Raw genomic sequence first — 21,079 nt, 5'->3', positions numbered from 1 at the left:
CAGGTTTTGGTCTTGTCATCAAGTAAGACTATTCACGAATCACAATCCCGGCAGTGTGCGTGATACTGCAGGATGAACACACAGGTATATTGGACCCCTTGTGGTTTGACTGTACAACAGTTTGGCCTTCAGTATGTCAGAAGTAGAATTGAGACCAGGGGAAGATGGAATAGAGGTGGTTGAAGTGGGCTATATTATACTGCCCAACCGTCGTAGAGTCTGAAAAAAGTCAGGATAAGAGACCCGGCGACGGGCAGAATCACGACCTAGGAACAGGGCCCAGGAATGTCAGTGCAGGGGGCCTGCCCTATCGATATTAGGGTAGAAATAGGCATCGCTGGATAACCTTCTACAAATGGTGAAGGAACGTAATCCCCGCAACTTGACAACATCTTCAAATGACCAAAGGTAAGTCGATAGTGATAAGGTGGTGCAGACCATTGACACTGTGGAACCTCAAGCACCAGCAGGACTACTAAAAACAGTTGGAGCTTCCAAAACCCTAGGGGAAGACCACACAACCCCTATATAGGCAGCAATAACAACAACAGCAACCACCAAACCACAATCTATGCTATATAGATTTGGCAAACCCACTCCCAACCCTGCATTAAAAAGCTGACTCAACCATCATTAAAATCGATTTGGTAGCCACAAAACATCACTCCAGCACGTTACTTTCCAAACAGAGGTTCTTTTATCAGAAAATAGATATTAAAACCCACCAGAGCGCATTTGAAAAACGGGCCAGGGGAGTTGAAAACCACAATAGACAAAACTGGGGTGGATCAAATCCCAATGAAAATACCAACTAAAATGATGAACCAATTGACCTTGAACAAAGCTCTAGTGCATTGAGGAGTGATCCTATAGTCTCTAGAATGGAGGATAACGGTAAACAGGGTACCTTTCTGGGGGAGTCAAAGAATAAAATCAAAGCATCCGACTCAATGGGGTGCTCACAGCGAGAGTTGGAGATATCCTTATGGGATGAATACCTTCAAATGGACATGGCAGATGCGCAAATGGAAGAACAGACAACAAAAAAAACATTGGTAGATGCTGACCTGATAGCGACTCTCACATTGACATTGACCCCCTATATGAAGTTACACGGGGCTTTAAATGATACAATCAGGGAACAATCAACATTGCTGGCGATGCTTCATTCCAAGATGGTGTTTTGGAGGGCTTTGTTACATCTACCTAGTACCCTGGATAAAAACACGGAACAAATTGCAGGAATTTTGCACAGTATAATTGATCCCATAATCCAGGACAAAAATAAGAGATGAGAGGATTTGGACAAAAAGAGAGATGCTGACACAAGACACGGAGAAGTCACAGGGAACAGTGTGTGTTTAGTAATGCTGGAAAAAGACCTGATGGAGAAGGGGGGCAAATTGAGACTAAAGGACTCAAGGGACAAGATGCCGCCAGCCAGCGATCCCAAAGACATTGGGAAGGTCCCACATCCTGAGAGTCATGAAAGCCAATCCCACGAGGGGGATTTAATTGAAATGGAAGAAAGTGTAGTAGATGCAGCACCTATGGTCCAGATAAAAAGAAAAGAAGTGTGGTTGTTGGAAGCAGAAAAGGACACAGATATAAGAGCTCAAAAGAAAAAAATTTAGATATTCTCTAAATTGGAGCGAGAGTGTGAAAAAAGCTCAGTTACCTCAAACGAAAAGAGAGCTTCTAAAAGGAAATCTGATCAAGCAGAAGAAAAAACAAAAACCGAATATAATGCTGCCTAAAACTAGGCAGCGATCAAGAGTATGAAGAACAAGACCATTAATAAGAAATGTAAGCCTACCTAACAGTGGAGGTCTACCATCACAGGAAAGTTCAGCTGAAGTTCGGCCCACAGTAGAATTTAGTGATTTGGCCCCAGGAGGGCACAGGGAGGGAAGTCGATTTGTTTTCAAATATTTGACAGAGGACATAAATGAAGATGACAAGATGGAAGGACCTTAGTAACCTTTCCACCTACACTATCACAGAGTGTGAGGAAAATAAGTTGACAACTTCAGGATGGTATTCTGTAGTTATAATCAAGCTTCTGTGCAAATGGAAGTATTAAATAACAATATAAATGTAAACAATTGAAAGTGTGAAGTATAGACTATGCAACGTCATTATTAACTTCTTATGTGTTTTGGTGACCAAAACAAACACACACAGGTTTTACAAGAAATATTGAAATGACATTTCTAAAATACCTAGTGTAGCTTGTAGTAGGTACTCATATATTTATATGTAGGGACATTTTTATTGTCCACCTATTATTTTAAATAATGGACATTAAAAAATGTTACATTCAAAATAATTGTACAATATAGGCATATATGTATTTATTTTTGTAAAACTGATGACATAGTTAGGTTCTTTGTCTTGGTTTCCTGCTTAAGATTGCATAAAATAACATTTGCACACAAATGAAACATTAACTTTGTGTATACAGTTATTTCTTTTTATGATACACTTCATATATTTTGTTTTGTAGATAGAATGTGTAGTAGTACCTTTTACAGGTGCACAAAACAATGGCATTGTTGAAAATCTATACAGAATTTGCTGATGCAAAACCAGATTTGAGTGCTTAGTGTAGCTGTCTTACCCAAGCAGTGTTATTGGCCATGTTTTATTTACCCTTGTCCCTAAAACAGCCGTGCCACACCCCTCCCTTTTCCAAGTGTAATTCTCTTAATCCTCACTTGTATCAAATGTAGGGAGAATAGTTTCCTTGTTCATTGCTTAAAAACTGGAAGTGGAGGCATTATGAAATGCTTGTTTTCATTTCCATAGTTGCCCTCACTCTTGGAGAGGAGTATTCGCCTGTTGTTAGGTGACTTCAATTCAGCAATCCCACTCATTTATTTTAAGCATTTCGATTTTAGTGGTTTTAAATCCAATTTCAGTAAGCTGCTGACATCCACAGCTCAGCCAGTTTTGTTATAAACATTGTTTTGGGCTCTTTATCTTTCCAGATTTTGTATGCACACAAGACTACATTCTGCCAAATGTCTGCTGGTGTTCAGTGAGATTTTTGAATATCTTGCAATGTATAAAATAGGCATTTTTAGCTTGCATTTCAGAGAAACAAAGGTGATTTCAAAGCGCTTTTTTTTGAGCGAACAGGCACTGCTGTTTTTCCTTTGGCACCACGTTTCATTCATGGTGCTTCTGGCCCCTCACGCTCACACTGGTGAGTGGTAGGTCAGGCGACCATTTTGGTGTGTGCAAAACTGCGCGGTTTTCCTGGATTCTGGCGCAAATGTGGGCTTTTCGGCCATCTTGGATTTTCTAAACCCACCGCACCAAATGAGGCAGCATAATAACTTGAACGTGGGTCAAGACACCCAACACTGTTTAGATTTTGTTTTAGGATGCTAATATTAATAATTATAAATTCTGTGTGCTACATTGATACAGAAATATTAGGCAAAACTGAATTTAGGGTCCTCCCTTTCCTTGAACTTATAATGTGTGGCCCATGTTGTTAATGGCCAAAGTAGTCAAATAATGTGCATTTATTGGGATGCTAACATCCTCAGTAAGTCTGCCATAAAGAGATGTTTCTACAAACGAAGATATAATTTAATTTGTGTGCAAATATGTATTTTAGTAAGGAAACTCAAGTATAGCAAGTGAATGTATTAGCAAAACTAACTGTATATAGTTCTGATTTTTTTTAGGAAATGTTTTATAAACTCATGACTTTTAATAATAGTTTTTTAGATTATTAGTATAATATAAATAGAAAAAATGTAGATGTAAAATGAAGTTAATTAAGTTGTATGCACATATTTTAGTTCAGTGAGTAGAGGTTTTCTTTCTCCAATTAGAAGGTTTTTTTCCTCTACGATATGATCAATGTTCACAACCTTAATTGGTTGAGTACTCAGAATACATTCAGGATTTGTAGAGTACTATTATGAAAAAACAAAAAAAGTCACCACTCTTCTTTATATTTCCATTATAAAATATATTGCATTGTCTTTCACAGATGTTATGGTGAAAAAGCAGACAAAATCAGGCATCCATGAAAGAAACCAGGTAAGAAATGTTGAAGAACATTTCTTTTCTCTAACCTAAATAAGTTTTAATATTTTTTGTTAATGCTATTAGTGATCTTAACAAATTTTGAATTTATGGTATAACAAAAGCCTTGACTTAGCTAATAATAGCTCTGATTAACTAAATAAAAATTCATGCCAAGGCTTTAGTCACTATTCATAGCTGGAGGCCATGGCCATTGGCTGGTTAGTGTTGTACAATATACGGTGGGCACAGTTGAAGGCCATTGCCACTGGCCATGGCGGAAAGCTATAGGTAGCGGCACCTTAATGTGTTAAAATATACAGTGGGCACATCCAAAGGCCTTGATCACTGGTGATAGTTGAAGGCCATGACTAGTGGCTGATTAGTGCTGTAAAATATACAGTTGGCATGGCCGAAGGCCGTGGCCACTGACAATGGCTGAAGACCATGGCTGGGGGTCCATTAGTGTTTCAAAAAATACAGTGAGCATGGCCAAAGGCCGTGGCTACTGTACATGGCTGAAGGCCATGTCTACTGCCCCTTAAAGTGTAAAAATATACAGGTGGGATGGCCGAAGGATGTGGTCACTGGCCATGGGTGAAGGCCATGGCTAGTGGCTGGTTAGTGTTGTGAAATATACATCCACTGGCCCTGGATCAAGGTCATGGCTAGTGGCCCCTTAATGTGTTAAAATATACAATGGGCATGGCCAATGTCTGTGGCCACTGGCCATGGCCAAAGGCATTGACTAGTGCTCCATAAAGGCCTGATTCATGGAATTTTCTGCATGGTAATTCACGACTTTGGGTGCTAAACTCCATGCAAATTCTGTTTGGCGATTGATGGAATCGACTGCTTAGGACTTTTTCATACTTTGTGGCAGTGGAGAAACTTTGCTGAAAATGTTGGCGGGGACATGACCTCTGAAGAAAAGGTGACCCATTTAAATGAATGGGGACAAAATAGTGTGCAATGAAAGTTGGGGGTGACAAACACCCCAGCCCCTGCCTAAAATTACGCCCATGCTCTGTGGCTACTTCGCGCAGGGTCAGCACATCTCTGTGAGAGGCTGAGTACCTTGCATGAGATTCAGAGTGTGGCTGGGGCCTGCGCATAGATCAGAGTAGGGGCGGAGCTTGCAAAATGGGGAAGAACAAGGAAACATTTGGGCTTTCCGAGCGACGGTGCTCTCACACTCACGGCTGCGCAGGTAAAATTGTATTCATGGTTCTGACCGTGTAATCTCACATCAAGGAAATGACCACGTAAAGCTCTCGATGTAACTACCAACTGAAGCAGTAGTGCAGACACTTGCGGAATCACGGGGCAGAGGTAAGATTTAATGTTGGATTTAGCTGTGCGTGCACGCAGTAGGGGTTCCAATAGAAGTTAGGGGTGCGCTTAAGCAGTGTTGCCGGGTGGAGGAACGGTTTGCACACAGAATTTCTGGAGTTTTACCAGAGTTACGGTAATATGTATGCATATTGTGGGGGTGTCGGTAGCAGTTACGGGGGCCCCCACACAGTATCCCCAAGGTGCAGCCCTGGTTGCAGGGGACCTCATGCACTGTTTCAAGGGTGCAAGTGTTTGCATCCAAGGAGCACACAAAGCTGTATCTGACTCTTTTTGCTTAGCGTTGGGGCATGTCGGGGGCATTCCGGCCTGGACCAGCGTGTAAGGTCACTTTGCATGAACAATTCCATGAATACGTTGAGGGCACAGAATAACTTAGTGATGTTACCAGTGGTGTCACCACTGCTGCCATTAGTGATGTTATATACAATTTCATCTGTGATGTCATCACTGTGGTCATAGGCTGCGCAAGATGGGCCCAAAGCTAAGGTGGATTTAGCTGAATTTCAGGGGTCTTGTTGCATTAGGTTTTTACCTTGACATCCCTGCAACTAACGTTTTTCACTGATATATAACGCTTATAACTTTGCCCCCCACAGTGAATCCTCACTCAACTTTGCAAAAAAAGTATATGCCCGCCCAAACCCAGAATGATTCTGCAAGTTTGGTATGGTTTTGTCAAGGGAGGCAAAGTTATAGGGAGGTCCCAAAATGTGTGGAAATCCTTATAGATGCAATGGAAAAAAATGCTTACTCATGCCTACAGCCCAAACCACAGGATTGATTTACAGAAAATGTGCGCCCGGAGTAGCGCTGTGCTCTGAAAAGCTTGTATTTGTGAATTTGGTGTAAATCCGCCCAGTAGTATTTTTTGAAACAGCTAAAAAGGAGGTAAAAAGAAATGAGTAATATCTGGGCCCGGTCTGCTCACTCAATTCCCTATTCAGTCCGTGGACAGCCCTCTGGACCAATCAAGGTTGGGCGTGATGTCCACAGACATCGAACACACCTGCTGATTGTATGGTGAAAAGCATGAGGTCCGTCATTTTTTTTTAAACAGTTGTCATTTTGGTCCGCGGAGCGCGCCCAGTGCCCGCGGATAGTGTGGTAAAAACATATCAAAAAACACAATGTTGCACTTGTCAAATAAAGTAAACTATCTCTGGGGAGGTGAGGAGTGATGAGAATGAGAAGGTATATGGCCATAAAAAGCAAAAAATCTGGAATTTTTTCTTCTTCGATGTCCACGGATGTTCGGGGACCTTCCTGTGATTATCGCAAACATTGCAGATGTTCAGGGGCTTCCATGCATATTTCTGCATAATAGTGTCAGTGAAAAGGAGTTTTTGCATTTCTTATAACGTTGGCGCCACTCTATGAAACTGCTGAATGGTTCTGCAACATCTGGTGATGTTTCGGCAAGAGGGGGTAAAATTAGAGCGGGTCCAAAAATATTAAAAAGGCTTTTAAACGTAGTGCTGTTTGCCAAATTTGCACGCAAGTTTGCAAAAAGATTTTAGATGCAGATTTGAATGCTTTTGCAAAGTATGGTGGGATTTTGTCAAGAGGGGGCAAAATTGGAAGGGGTTTGAACATTTTTAAATGCTTTATAACCTTATTGCCGTTTGACAAATCTGCAGAAAAGTTAGCATAAAGATTATAGATTATAGACCCAACGTTGAATGTTTGTGAAAAGTCTGAATGGATTTTTTCAAGATATGGCTAAGTTATAGGACTAGTTTTTGTATGTACATTTCCACATTTAAAAAAAAAAGAAACATGGATGGATCTTCAACAAACCTGTGCAAGGAGCATTGGCAAGGACCCAAAGCATGGTTTTGCAAATGTATATGTGTTATATTTTTTTGAAAATACTCATTAATGTAGGTACAATGGATTTTGTGAAGATATGGTAAGCTATAGGACTATTTTTTGTATGTATATTTTGACACTTTTTTCAAACTAAAGCATGTACGGATTTGTAGCAAACCTGTGCTAGGAGCATTGTCAAGGATTTGAAAGCATGGTTGCAAATGTGTCTGGGTTTTTTTTTTTTAAAGTGCTATAACGTAGGTACAAAATATTGTGACATACCGTTGGGGACTGAGGTATAGCCTGTGGCCATGGGCAGTGGGCAGATTGTCCGGGTCATGGACAAAGGTCATGACCCGGACAATCTGGCTAGTGGCCATGACCACAGGGGACCGGCTATTGGGTTAAGGTGGGCATGGCCACCAGGGACCTGCTATGTGGTAAAGTTTTTCAAAATCGGGATAGGTTTGAATGTGAAAAGAATTCTTCTTGTGGCTACAGCTTGAAATGCTGGATGAAATTGCAGTAAATATGCGCGAGGTGCATCAGCAAAAACTTCAAAACATGGTTTTGCAAATCTGTCCTGTGTTTTATTTTTTTGAAAGTGTCAGAATGTAAGTACACAACACAGTGATATACCATATACTGCTACACCTTCAGACTGAAATGCTGTCAATATTAGATAAAGGCAAATCAGGCCTATTAATATTGTTAGACCTCTCGGCAGCATTCGATTTGCTGGATCACACAAAACTCCGAGAAACCCTGGAAAATTCAGGAAATTGCTCACCAGGGGCAACCAAATGGATAGCTTCATTCCTTCAAAACAGGCAATCTAGGATTGTCTGGGGAAATAAAACATCTAACACCAAACCGGTGGATTGAGGCATCCCACAAGGGGCCAGTTTCTCCCCTCTTCTTTTCAATCTTTATATGCACTGCCTTTGTACCATGCTCTCCCAAATGGGTATTTTCTTTACAAACTTTGCTGATGATATCCAGCTAATCTTCGAACTCAGTGGGGATTACAACAAGGACTGTGACACTCTCTCATCTTTATACAACATCATAGAATGCTGGATGAAAGAAAATTGGGTGTGTTTAAACGGCTCTAAGACCGAGCTCATATTCGGTTCTACACAGGCCAGAAAAATATTGAGCCCACTCTACTCTTCATTCTCCATTAAAAACACCCCTATTCCGATTTCAGGAAAATTGAAGACTCTAGGGGGCCGATTCATGGAACAAACGTGCGCCGAAAATCCATGCGCAAGCAGGCGCAAGGTAGCGCAAGCGCGAGAACCGCAGCGCACGTGTGCGATTCAACGAAGACGCTGTGCGTGTTTCCCGCTGTCCGTGCGCCCGATCCAGCCATGGCGCACACAGGCATACACGGCGTGCGCTACGCGCACAGCAAAAGCGCACATAGCGCAGCACACACATCCAAAGTGGGCGGAACAGTGGGCGTAACACGCGGAATGGGGAATAACGCGTGAAAAAGAAGGCGTAACTGGGGAAGTACTGCAGGGAACTACACGGAACGCCCACACGCACGCGAACAACCCGTATTGATGGATTCGAATACGGGAAACCAGCGCACGGCAAAAGACGCACACAGGCGTCAACGCGTCCGCCACACGAAGGCAGGCGGAAGCGTCCCCGCGCACAGTATAAAAGTGCGCGCAAACAACAAACACGTATATACAGCTACGATGAATGCCCCATTTGTCGCAGCACTGATCGTGGGACACCGCAGGAGGAGGAGAATAGCCAGGGCACGCATTTTCGCACCACGGACAAGCCTTTTTGGGATGCCTGACGACCAGGTCTATGGCAGGTATAGGTTTCCACCCCACATCATCCTAGACCTGGTCAGGGAGTGGAAAGATGACGTTACATCCCCCACCCTTTGCTCCCAAGCATTGAGCCCCTTGGAGAAGCTGCTCAATGTCCTGCATTTTTTGGCCACTGGGTCATTTCAGCGGACTACTGCCATAGTGGGGGGGTCTCACAGGCCACGCAGTCACGCCGCCTAAACCAGGTACTGGCAATCATGACAGCGCGCCCCTCAGTCCGCAGGCACAAATACATGCCCAGAACACCCGCAGAAAGGCAGGCCATTGTCCTGGATTTTTTCAGGGTGGCACACTTCCCCAAAGTGCTCGGTGCCATAGATTGCACCCATGTGGCCCTACGTCCACCTAGGGCCACTGAGCACATCTACCGAAACCGCAAGCACTGGCATTCCATCAATGTACAGGTGGTATGCGATGCAAAGGGAATCATCACCTCTGTCTATGCAAACTACCCTGGCTCCACCCATGACAGTTTCATATACAGAATGTCCGCCCTGAGCCGGGCCCTGGAAGCTGGGCAGCATGGCGACACATGGCTCCTAGGTGAGTACAAATGCCCTTGCACATGCATGCATGTCACACACACACACAAATAAACAAACCACAACAATCACAACCATTTACACCTCCCCAGGGGACACTGCCTACCCTCTGAGCAACCACATGATGACGCCAATCCGGAACCCCACCACACCACCCCAGGTAAGATACAACGCCGCCCATATTGCAACCAGGGCCATAGTGGAGCGCACATTCGGAGTGCTCAAGTCACGTTTCCGCTCCCTTGACCGCTCTGGCGGGCAGCTACTCTATGCACCACCAGTAGTGTGCAGGATCATTGTGGCAGCATATGTCCTGCACAATGTTGCAACACGGCAGGGCGTCCCGGTGGACATGGTGGTGCCCCCACATCCCCAACCACAGGCACAGGCGCTGCCCATGGGAGGGGACAGGGCACATGGCGAGGAAGCCCGGACCCAGCTTGTGGCACATTTTTCACCTAAACTCCCACCCCTGCGGAGTGCACACAGGCCTGGCACATACCAGGTGACAATCGATGATGACAAAGAGACAGTCAACTGTCACAACCCTACCACCCTGAGATAGTTGCCATGGAAGTGCCACATCGTCTGCATCCCTAGCTACTTAAACACAAGCTCTCCTGTGTGACCAAAAGGCACACATATGACATGACATGATATGGCCTATACACAAGTATTTCACGGTGCGATGAGGCAGGGAGGGGGGAACAAGGGAAGACAGACAACGGTACTACTAGGCCAGGTGTCACTGAGATTGTGCAAGTGCGGGGGTAGGGGGAAGGGAAAAGTGCAAGGGGAAGGGGAGGGGGGGAGTGCAGTACAGGGGAAGTAGACCAAAAACAAATACATAGGCCAGCTGGTGGCAACTGCAAAGGTAAGTGCAGACAAGTTCTGGGAAGGGGGGGCTGTAGGGATAGAGAGACAGTACCGCAGTGCAGGGGTTGCCAGGGAGGCAGTGCAAGTGGAGAGTAGCTGGGCCAGGGACCGAGGTCAGTGAGAGTGGCCCAGTTGCAGATCCAGTGCAGTTCCAGTGAAGAATTTTACAAGGGAGAGGCAGAGAGAAAGCAGAAGCAAAGAGGAAGGTCTTGAGCTGCTTCCCGAACCGGAGATGGTGCCCCTCAAGTTCCAGTGAGGCAGGAAGGCTGTTCCAGAGGGAGGGCCCTGCCGCGGAGGGAGATCTATGCCCAGCTAGTTGCTCTGAGAAGCGGATGACCCTGACATGCAAGGTGTGCATCACACACACCTGCAAAACAGGCCATGACCATCACTGTTATGTCACTCAAACCCTCCCAAACCACAACATGACATGGCAAGCAATACCCATACACCAACACAGTAACAATAAGGTACACATTGCCATGTCCAAAATGTACAGTGGCATCAGATATTAATGCCTGACCTGAAATCAGATGAAATGACAGACCAACAACCTCCCACCCAAAATAAGTCATTTCCAAATGCATTACAAGAGTTGTAGACGTAACATAACAATGAATGCCTGTCTACATGCACATTGTGCATTGCAAAATCAACACTGCATCTTCTGTGTGCTGTGTCCTACTCCTGCAACACACTGCTCAGCGCACAGCACAGTGAACAGCCATTGTGTGTGATGCACACCCTGAGCATCACATCTAAGCGACAGACCACATCAAAAAGCAAATTAGGCATGTACAGGATCCATAATTGGTCACAGAACATGTGCTGCAGGGACACAGTGGGCACCAGAAGGCAAACAGTGTACACGTGGATATGCAAGGGTCGGAGTACATGTAGTGCATCAGAGTGCAAGTGTGTGGGTCAGCAAGGACATGCACTCAACATATGCATGTGCAATCAAGTGACCATCAGTGTTCTCTACACATCACATGTTAACATTCACCATGTGTACACCCCAGCATGTCAAACCATAACTATCCCCTCGCACCTGAAAGGTAAACACAACACATGAACAGGCATTGATCAGCAGAACACAACATGTACATAGGATACCACCATTACAATGTCAGGGTTCCCATCACACTGCAGGGCAAGGCAACTATCAACAACAACCCCCCCCCACAAATGACCATGACCCACTGAACAACTGCACCTGGGTCATGGAGCCTTCAACCCTCAATTCCACCTGGCCACAGGATCACCTTTACCCTTCGTCACAATCTCCCACCTTGTGTGTAAAAAGATGCCTGCACCCTCAGAATCCACACTCATTTCCAAAATCACAAAATCCAAGCCATAAAAACGAACCACAACACCCTCCAGTAGAAGACTTGACGTAGCAGTACCTCACAAAGGCCAAGTACTACCACAATGATGCAACAACCAAGGTAGCACAGAAAAACAATGTCACAACAGGATGTGAACCATGTGTGGTACATAACATAGGATGATGCACCATGAACGGATGTGTACTGTCACAGGTCCCATGTACAGGCGCGGGAGTGTCACGAAACAACCACCCCCACTGTGTCCCGGGTGCCTGCAAGGTCAAACTCACACAGGCCCCTGAGACCCTGGTGGGGAAGGAGGTTCAGGGATATGCAGTCGGGACAGGTGTTGGCACACTGGATAACTGGAATGAGTGGCAGGAGAGGGGAGGAGGAATGACACATGAAAGTAGGGAATGCACGAAAATGTACTACCTGCATGAACACATACACAATCCAAACAAACTTGGACATCATTGTCATGGCCTTCTGTAGTCCAGGCTTAGGAGTGGTACGAACCAACCACCCCCTCTATGGTTTTGGCGCCTGCAAGTTCGGGGCTTACACAGGCATCCGCAACACCAGCGGGGAAAGAGGGTTAGGGAACGTTGCTTGGATAGGTACGGGAAGCAGGAACACCGGGTAGATGGTACAGGGTTCAAAATTGCATAGGATTCCAGGTGATTAGGGGGAAAAAACATACCAAATTGAATCACACATACATCCATGCATTAGTGCACCCCCCAGCAAGCCTATGCAGAGCAGTTTGAAAGAAAAACAAGACACTTAGCTCTGGTTTTGAGTGCTGGCCTCCTGCCTGCGCACTCTCAGGTCTGGTTACAGGAGCACTGCAATGCTGCAAAGAGAGCCACAGTCAACAACCTGTACATGCCAATTACACTAAAACACACCACCAAACATGCCCCATAGCAACAAACTACTCTACAAACAGACAATCTGGTGTAGATGCTTCGTACCCATATATAACATTACCCCTGTGACGGGTCATACACAGTCAATGCAGTAAGTGAGCCGCCGGTGGGTGCGTGGCAAATGGAACACCAATGTGTCACAATTCACACAGCATGCAATGTTCCCTCGGTAAGCAGACAGACCCATGTAGCAAGCCATGACTTCAGAGCAAGTTGCGTACCACCATGACCGAAACAAAATTGGCAGTGCATTCATCATAAAGTACATGGAAATGAAATGCACTGCACCCGAGTATGTCCCTTGCTGTATGTCCCTGTGAGCTGCCCCTTTCCATGTCTCTGAAGGCTACATAGTTGATACAAGTGCCTCGATGGACCTTGGTGTACTGGAGGGTATGTGCCACTGCCCCTGCAGGTGTCCCAGACAACCTCACAATCAACAGCCATCAGTCCACCAACACATCTGAGCTGCATTGTGTGCTTCAACACCAATATTCGTCCAAGCCCACCCTCAGTGCTGTGACTAAGCCTGCATGTGCAACTCGCCTGGTGCAAGCTTTGCTGTGTTGTGGCCCCCCTGTGCTGCTCACCTTGCCTGGAGTTCCTTGGAACACCTCAGCAGTTCTAGGATGTAGGTCTGCAATCCCTGTGCCTCTGCTTGTGCACACATGTGCATGTGGGCACCAACAAACGTGTCCAGAATTCCGCCATACAATGGGCCATGTCTGCTGGCAAAGGTGCTCTGGAGGCTCATCCCCCTGCAGAAAGGGCATGAAACACATGATTAATGCTTCAAAGTCATCTGTGTGTGTCTCTTCAGGCATCTCATTACTTGACCATGTCAGAGAGTCACATCATAAATCACATCATCAGTCCGTCTTTCACATCCAAAGTGTGGAACACTATCTAAAGCATGATTTGCAACAAGCACGTGTACAGTAAAGATAAGAAACATACTACACAATGCATAGCAATTAATGTACACATTAATCATGAAACACCCCATCTAGCAAAAGCTGAACAGTGGACAATAACACCAAAATCATCCCCACTAGGGGTGTAAACACAAGTTACACAGCACCAGACATGCCACAGATATGACAGTCCAAAGCCCTTGTGTAAAAGTTTGTGACACCGAACCATCCTTGCGAGCCCATGGATAAGGGAGGCAGGAGTGGCATATGTCAGTCAAGGACCCCAAGCAGCAAACACATACACAAGACAAGCCTGAAGGGCCCAGCTGGAACAGACAGTGGATGCCTTCAAAAGCCACAAAGCACCTCACTGTCACATGAAAGCACAATAGACGAGCAATTTTAAACTATATTAACTAATTACACTAACTATGGAAAATCTACACTACCTAATTAAACTAACTATCGAACAGAAACTTAACTAACTAAACTAAAAGAAAAATCAAAAATGGCCACATACGACACGGGGGGAGGGGAGGCACCCAGAAGGGGGGAGGTACAGGGTGCTGCTCAACTTCCACATGCGATGATGCTGAGCCAAAAAAAAAACCTCCATGGGCTCAACGCCTGCACAGCCCGACCTATGTGGGAGATAGATGGTCGTCCTAGTCTGGCTCATCCAGTAAAGGAGGACGTGGCACAGTAGCCTGGCCACGCCTAGCCGCAGCTTGCCCCTCGTCGGCAGCAAGTCACTTCACAGGGGCGCTTGCGCTTGAGGGGCCTTCTGTCCAATGAAATTGCGTATGCGTGCAGACACGCTTACGCGCTAAGGGCCTTTCCTCGAATTACACGCTGACGTGCTGAATTTTCACATGCCAAATCACTCCGTATCAAGCTGGCCACGCGTAAGCACACGGAAGACCACGCTCCTGCCCAGAAGGCCGAATTACTGCCCCGCAGAGCCCCGAGCACGCTCCCACCTGCCATCTCCTGCTGCTTGACTGCCTGCTGCCCACGTGCCCTGCCATTTGCTGCCTGCACATCAGCCAGGGGTGCTGTTGCTGTGACCACCCCTGCTGCAACCGAAGACTCCCGACTGGGATTCCATCACTCCACAGCCCAGCCCCAGGACCCAGTTGCCCACCCACTCCTGCCTCTGGGGTTGTCATGTCGGGCACTGCAACATCTGGCACCACTGAGAACCCCCGGCCAGAGAGGCAGAGGGGACCAGCTTCAGTGCCAGGGAAGTTGGTGTCCTGGTGGAGCAAGTCCTGGGGCAGTATGATGCCCTCTTCGGAAGTTCCCGCGCCGACAAGGAAGGACGGACTCGGATCTGGACTGACATCGTGACTGCCATCAACGCGGAGGGGGTGGCAGTCCGCGACTTACAACATGTCAAGAAGTGCTGGGAGGACTTCAGGTCCAGGACCCTGAACAAGGCCCGGCGCCTCTTGAAGGCAGCGGATGCTAAGGGGCGCCGGGGCCACTTGTCGGAAGATCAGATGAGGGTCCTGGAACGCATATCCCCAGCGCTCCACGTCCAGGTCCTTGAGAGGCAGACCCGTCTGGAGTCGAGCAGTAAGTGTACATGCATCATGATTGTGAGCTGTGCGTGTGGTGATGTTTCAGTAGTGTGCAGGTTGCACATCTGTTTGTATGGGGTCGAGTATGGGTGGGGGTGTACAGGGCCGTGAGGCTAACATGTGCGAGGGCTGTAATGTGTGAGACATGGATGGTGCTTGTGTGTGTAGGCTTGCATGCCAAATGCAGTTGTTTGGGCACACATGTTTGGATGAATGTGTATGTAAGTAGACATGTTCGTGATGTCACGCATGTATGTTGTTTTCAGCTGCATGTATCAGCACTGTGTACATGTGCATTTGTGTGTATTTGACAACGGTGCAACAGTGATGCAACATGGATGCATGTGACAGCGGGATGTGGAAGCCTGATTGGCAGATGTGACATTGATGCCCATCTGAACACTGCGACACTTGGCAGAGGTGTACACATGCATGCAAGTGTGGTGGTGTGTGTACATGTGTAGTGCACTTCCTGTGTTGCATGTGATGTCTGGCTCAGCTTTGCCTGCTCATGCTGTTGTAAGTGTATGGATGGTGCTGGCAGTTGCGATATGGCTGTGGTATGGCTCATGTGTGCGAGTTGAAATGACATGTGTGTTGGGGATTGTGATGGCATGTCTGAGGTTTGCCAATGCCACTCATGTACAACTGTCATGTGTGTATGTGTCCATTGTACAGTGCCCTGATGCCTGTGTTTTATTTCTCCCTGTCTGCAGCGTCAACTGATGAAGAGGGCGGAGAAGGTGCTGTGGAGCACAGCGGCGGGGATCCCACCGCCAGCCGGAGACGCAAGGCCCGGCTCCCCTCCCATGTTGTCATCTCGTCGGGGAGTGAGGAGTCCGGTGCCGCATCCCAGGCTGCAGCTGCCGAGGGGAGGTCCAAGAGGCGGAGGTTGGAGTTGGACTCCTCGGCAGCAGAAGGGGCAGCTGGGACCCCACAGGGCCCAACGGGGGAAGATGGCACGGAGTCATCCAGGTTGGTGGGGGTTTGGTGGAGGAGGAGGCCGTGCAAGCAACAGACACGGGGTCTGGAGGTGGGGATCCCACTGGTGCTAGTGGTGCAGTGCAGTACCAGGGACAGGAGGCAGCACAGGCCGTCGCAGAGGTGCCTGTGTGCAATCCTGTCCCTGATCCTGTCCCTGCATCATCTTGCACCAGCAGGGATGCCTACGTCCAGACCCGTTTTCAGGCAGGGGATGAGCTATTGACAACTGGCCTTCCTCTGCCTGCGGACGTGGCTATCCGGGTCCGGGTTCAGCCTGTCCTGACTGGTGTTGCGTTGCGTCAACGGGCCATGCGAGGTGACGTGCAGTCTTTTCATGAGGAGACTGCACGTCATCTCGAATGGCTCATTGACCACGTCGGCCTACTGGGACAGGTCACCCAGGCTGGATTCCTCCGTTTGATGGGGCTTGCTACGACCCCCTCCTCAACTGAACCCCTATGCGCCAGTCGTCCTCCGTGCCATCTTCCCACCCATCAGTCACCTGGGTGCCCTGTGGAGCTGCCTCTGACGGTGCGGCCAGGCTGGTGGAGGAGGCATCCCTGCCACAGTCGGGAGTCGGACGTCCAGCAGGGGTGGCCACATCACCGACTGCACCCCAGCCGGCGGAGGATGTGCAGGCAGCAGGAAGCAGTGCACGGGCAGAGGCAGAGCAGCAGCAGCAACGTGGTGGGAGCCATGAAGGCTCGGGGCCTTCAACATCGGAGGGGCAGGCATCGGCCAGAGGGCAGGAGGACCCAGGACAGAGAGTGTCTTCCGTGTGGCAGCGGTTGGGCCACGCCATAGATGCGGAGCGGTAGCGGGTGAAAGAGGCACGGCTCACAATGGTCAGGGCGGAGAACTCCATGCGGAGGGCCCTGAGGCGGGCCGAGTGCCTCGAGGCAATCCGCAGGGGGTTGGAGGTGGACACGTCGACGGCCCTGCGGACCGTCGGGGCCATGGAGGAGGACCGCCTCCGGGACATTGAGCAGGAGTTTGATGATGCCCTGGCCCGGGCCATCCAAAAGTGAGCCGTCAGACTAGCCCGCTGCCCTTGTACATAGTTATGTAGTTAGTGTTAGGTTTCCTTTGTTTTTGAATTTATTTTGGACCTTTTGGACAATGGGCCACATTTTTGTATATAGTTTTTTTTTATTAGTTAGTGTTGTTAGATAGGTTTCATTTCTTTTGTTGGGATAATGGACCCTGGCTTGTTCGTCTGTACATAGTTCACTGTTGGATTTTCTTTTTCTTTCACAATTTACCCATGGAGCAATGGCTTTCAATTATAATTTTCCATTGGATTTTCTTTTGTGGACTGTGACTTTGGACACCATTCCTTTTGGATTATGATTTTTGATTTTGCTTTTTTTCACGGACATGCTTCTTTTCATTTTTGTACATTCCCATTTCTGTTTCTTTATTTTTGATTCAATTTATGTTTCCTTTAATACATATTTTTTGATCGAACTTCAATGTGTAGTATCATCTCATTGGTTTAATGCATATCATGATCTGGGTTTTGCGATTCATTGACAACCATTGGGTGTATGTGAGGGACATGTGTTTGTTTCCAAACTTGCAATTGGTGTTCTGTCATGTTATTGCCATTTCTGAGTGGGCGGATGCAATACTCGGGAGGGTGTTTTGCATTTGGAGGCTGACCATAGGGACCAGGGATCTAGATTGTGATGACATGTTGGCTGGGGAACATGAGTTGGACATGGGTGGGGGCCTGCTGGCAGGTGCCCCTGCACTGCTGGGGGGTGGGGGTGCAGGGGAACATGAGTTGGACATGGATGGGGGCCTGCTGGCAGGTGCCCCACAGTGCTGGAGGGTGGGGGTGCAGGGGAACATGAGTTGGACATGGGTGGGGGCCTGCTGGCAGGTGCACCACAGTGCTGGGGGTGGGGGTGCAGGGGAACATGAGTTGGACATGGGTGGGGGCCTGCTGGCAGGTGCCCCACAGTGCTGGGGGGTGGGGGTGCAGGGGAACATGAGTTGGACATGGGTGGGGGCCTGCTGGCAGGTGCCCCACAGCGCTGGGGGGTGGGGGTGCAGGGGAACATGAGTTGGACATGGGTGGGGGCCTGCTCGCAGGTGCCCCACAGTGCTGGGGGGTGGGGGTGCAGGGGAACATGAGTTGGACATGGATGGGGGCCTGCTGGCAGGTGCCCCACAGTGCTGGGGGGTGGGGGTGATAGGGGACATGAGTGGGGGCCTGGTGGAGGCTGCCCATGCACTGCTGGGGGGTGCGGGTGCAGGGGAACATGAGTTGGACATGGGTGGGGGCCTGCTGGCAGGTGCACCACAGTGCTGGGGGTGGGGGTGCAGGGGAACATGAATTGGACATGGGTGGGGGCCTGCTGGCAGGTGCACCACCGTGCTGGGGGGTGGGGGTGCAGGGGAACATGAGTTGGACATGGGTGGGGCCTGCTGGCAGGTGCCCCACAGTGCTGGGGGGTGGGGGTGCAGGGGAACATGAGTTGGACATGGGTGGGGGCCTGCTGGCAGGTGCCCCACAGTGCTGGGGGGTGGGGGTGCAGGGGAACATGAGTTGGACATGGGTGGGGGCCTGCTGGCAGGTGCCCCACAGTGCTGGGGGGTGGGGGTGCAGGGGAACATGAGTTGGACATGGGTGGGGGCCTGCTGGCAGGTGCCCCACAGTGCTGGGGGGTGGGAGTGATAGGGGACAGGAGTGGGGGCCTGCTGGCAGGTGCCCCACAGTGCTGGGGGGTGGGGGTGATAGGGGACATGAGTGGGGGCCTGGTGGAGGCTGCCCCTGCACTGCTGGGGGGTGGTGGTGCAGGGGAACATGAGTTGGACATGGGTGGGGGCCTGCTGGCAGGTGCCCCACAGTGCTGGGGGGTGGGGGTGATAGGGGACATGAGTGGGGGCCTGGTGGAGGCTGCCCCTGCACTGCTGGGGGGTGTGGGTGCAGGGGAACATGAGTTGGACATGGGTGGGGGCCTGCTGGCAGGTGCACCACAGTGCTGGGGGGTGGAGGTGCAGGGGAACATGAGTTGGACATGGGTGGGGGCCTGCTGGCAGGTGCTCCACAGTGCTGGGGGGTGGGGGTGCAGGGGAACATGAGTTGGACATGGGTGGGGGGCTGCTGGCAGGTGCCCCACAGTGCTGGGGGGTGGGGGTGATAGGGGACAGGAGTGGGGGCTTGCTGGCAGGTGCCCCACAGTGCTGGGGGGTGGGGGTGATAGGGGACATGAGTGGGGGCCTCGTGGAGGCTGCCCCTACACTGCTGGAGGGTTGGGGGTGCAGGGGAACATGAGTTGGACATGGGTGGGGGCCTGCTGGCAGGTTCCCCACAGTGCTGGGTGGTGGGGGTGCAGGGGAACATGAGTTGGACATGGGTGGGGGCCTGCTGGCAGGTGCCCCACAGTGCTGGGGGGTGGGGGTGCAGGGGAACATGAGTTGGACATGGGTGGGGGCCTGCTGGCAGGTGCCCCACAGTGCTGGGGGTGGGGGTGCAGGGGAACATGAGTTGGACATGGGTGGGGGCCTGCTGGCAGGTGCCCCACAGTGCTGGGGGGTGGGGGTGATAGGGCACATGAGTGGGGGCCTGGTGGAGGCTGCCCCTGCACTGCTGGGGGGTGGGGGTGCAGGGGAACATGAGTTGGACATGGGTGGGGGCCTGCTGGCAGGTGCACCACTGTGCTGGGGGGTGGGGGTGCAGGGGAACATGAGTTGGACATGGGTGGGGGCCTGCTGGCAGGTGCCCCACAGTGCTGGGGGGTGGGGGTGCAGGGGAACATGAGTTGGACATGGGTGGGGGCCTGCTGGCAGGTGCCCCACAGTGCTGGGGGGTGGGGGTGCAGGGGAACATGAGTTGGACATGGGTGGGGGCCTGCTGGCAGGTGCCCCACAGTGCTGGGGGGTGGGGGTGCAGGGGAACATGAGTTGGACATGGGTGGGGGCCTGCTGGCAGATGCCCCACAGTGCTGGGGGATAGGGGTGCAGGGGAACATGAGTTGGACATGGGTGGGGGGCCTGCTGGCAGGTGCCCCACAGTGCTGGGGGGTGGGGGTGCAGGGGAACATGAGTTGGACATGGGTGGGGGCCTGTTGGCAGGTGCCCCACAGTGCTGGGGGTTGGGAGTGATAGGGGACAGGAGTGGGGGCCTGCTGGCAGGTGCCCCACAGTGCTGGGGGGTGGGGTGATAGGGGACATGAGTGGGGGCCTGGTGGAGGCTGCCCCTGCACTGCTGGGGGGTGGTGGTGCAGGGGAACATGAGTTGGACATGGGTGGGGGCCTGCTGGCAGGTGCCCCACAGTGCTGGGGGGTGGGGGTGCAGGGGAACATGAGTTGGACATGGGTGGGGGCCTGCTGGCAGGTGCCCACAGTGCTGGGGGGTGGGGGTGATAGGGGACATGAGTGGGGGCCTGGTGGAGGCTGCCCCTGCACTGCTGGGGGGTGTGGGTGCAGGGGAACATGAGTTGGACATGGGTGGGGGCCTGCTGGCAGGTGCTCCACAGTGCGGTGGGGTGGAGGTGCAGGGGAACATGAGTTGGACATGGGTGGGGGGGCTGCTGGCAGGTGCCCCACAGTGCTGGGGGGTGGTGGTGATAGGGGACAGGAGTGGGTGCCTGCTGGCAGGTGCCCCACAGTGCTGGGGGGTGGGGGTGATAGGGGACATGAGTGGGGGCCTGGTGGAGGCTGCCCCTGCACTGCTGGGGGGTGGGGGTGCAGGGGAACATGAGTTGGACATGGGTGGGGGCCTGCTGGCAGGTGGCCCACAGTGCTGGGGGGTGGGGGTGCAGGGGAACATGAGTTGGACATGGGTGGGGGCCTGCTGGCAGGTGCCCCACAGTGCTGGGGAGTGGGGGTGCAGGGGAACATG

The 21,079-nt window shown here is 50.3% G+C and overlaps 1 long non-coding RNA gene across 1 annotated transcript in view; it reads left to right on the top strand.

Moving 5' to 3' along the window:
- The window catches only part of LOC138579548 (uncharacterized), a 282,386-nt gene that overhangs the window by 3,813 nt on the left and 257,494 nt on the right, over positions 1-21,079 (top strand). Inside the window, exon 2 of the long non-coding RNA XR_011304084.1 lies at positions 4,010-4,059. This is a non-coding gene — a long non-coding RNA (uncharacterized lncRNA). The remainder of the gene's footprint in view (positions 1-4,009; positions 4,060-21,079) is intronic.

The sequence above is a fragment of the Ambystoma mexicanum genome, chromosome 1p, assembly GCF_040938575.1.
Source record: "Ambystoma mexicanum isolate Mex_15411 chromosome 1p, UKY_AmexF1_1, whole genome shotgun sequence".
Lineage (NCBI taxonomy): Eukaryota > Metazoa > Chordata > Amphibia > Caudata > Ambystomatidae > Ambystoma > Ambystoma mexicanum.
This window is presented reverse-complemented; position numbering and strand designations above follow the sequence as displayed.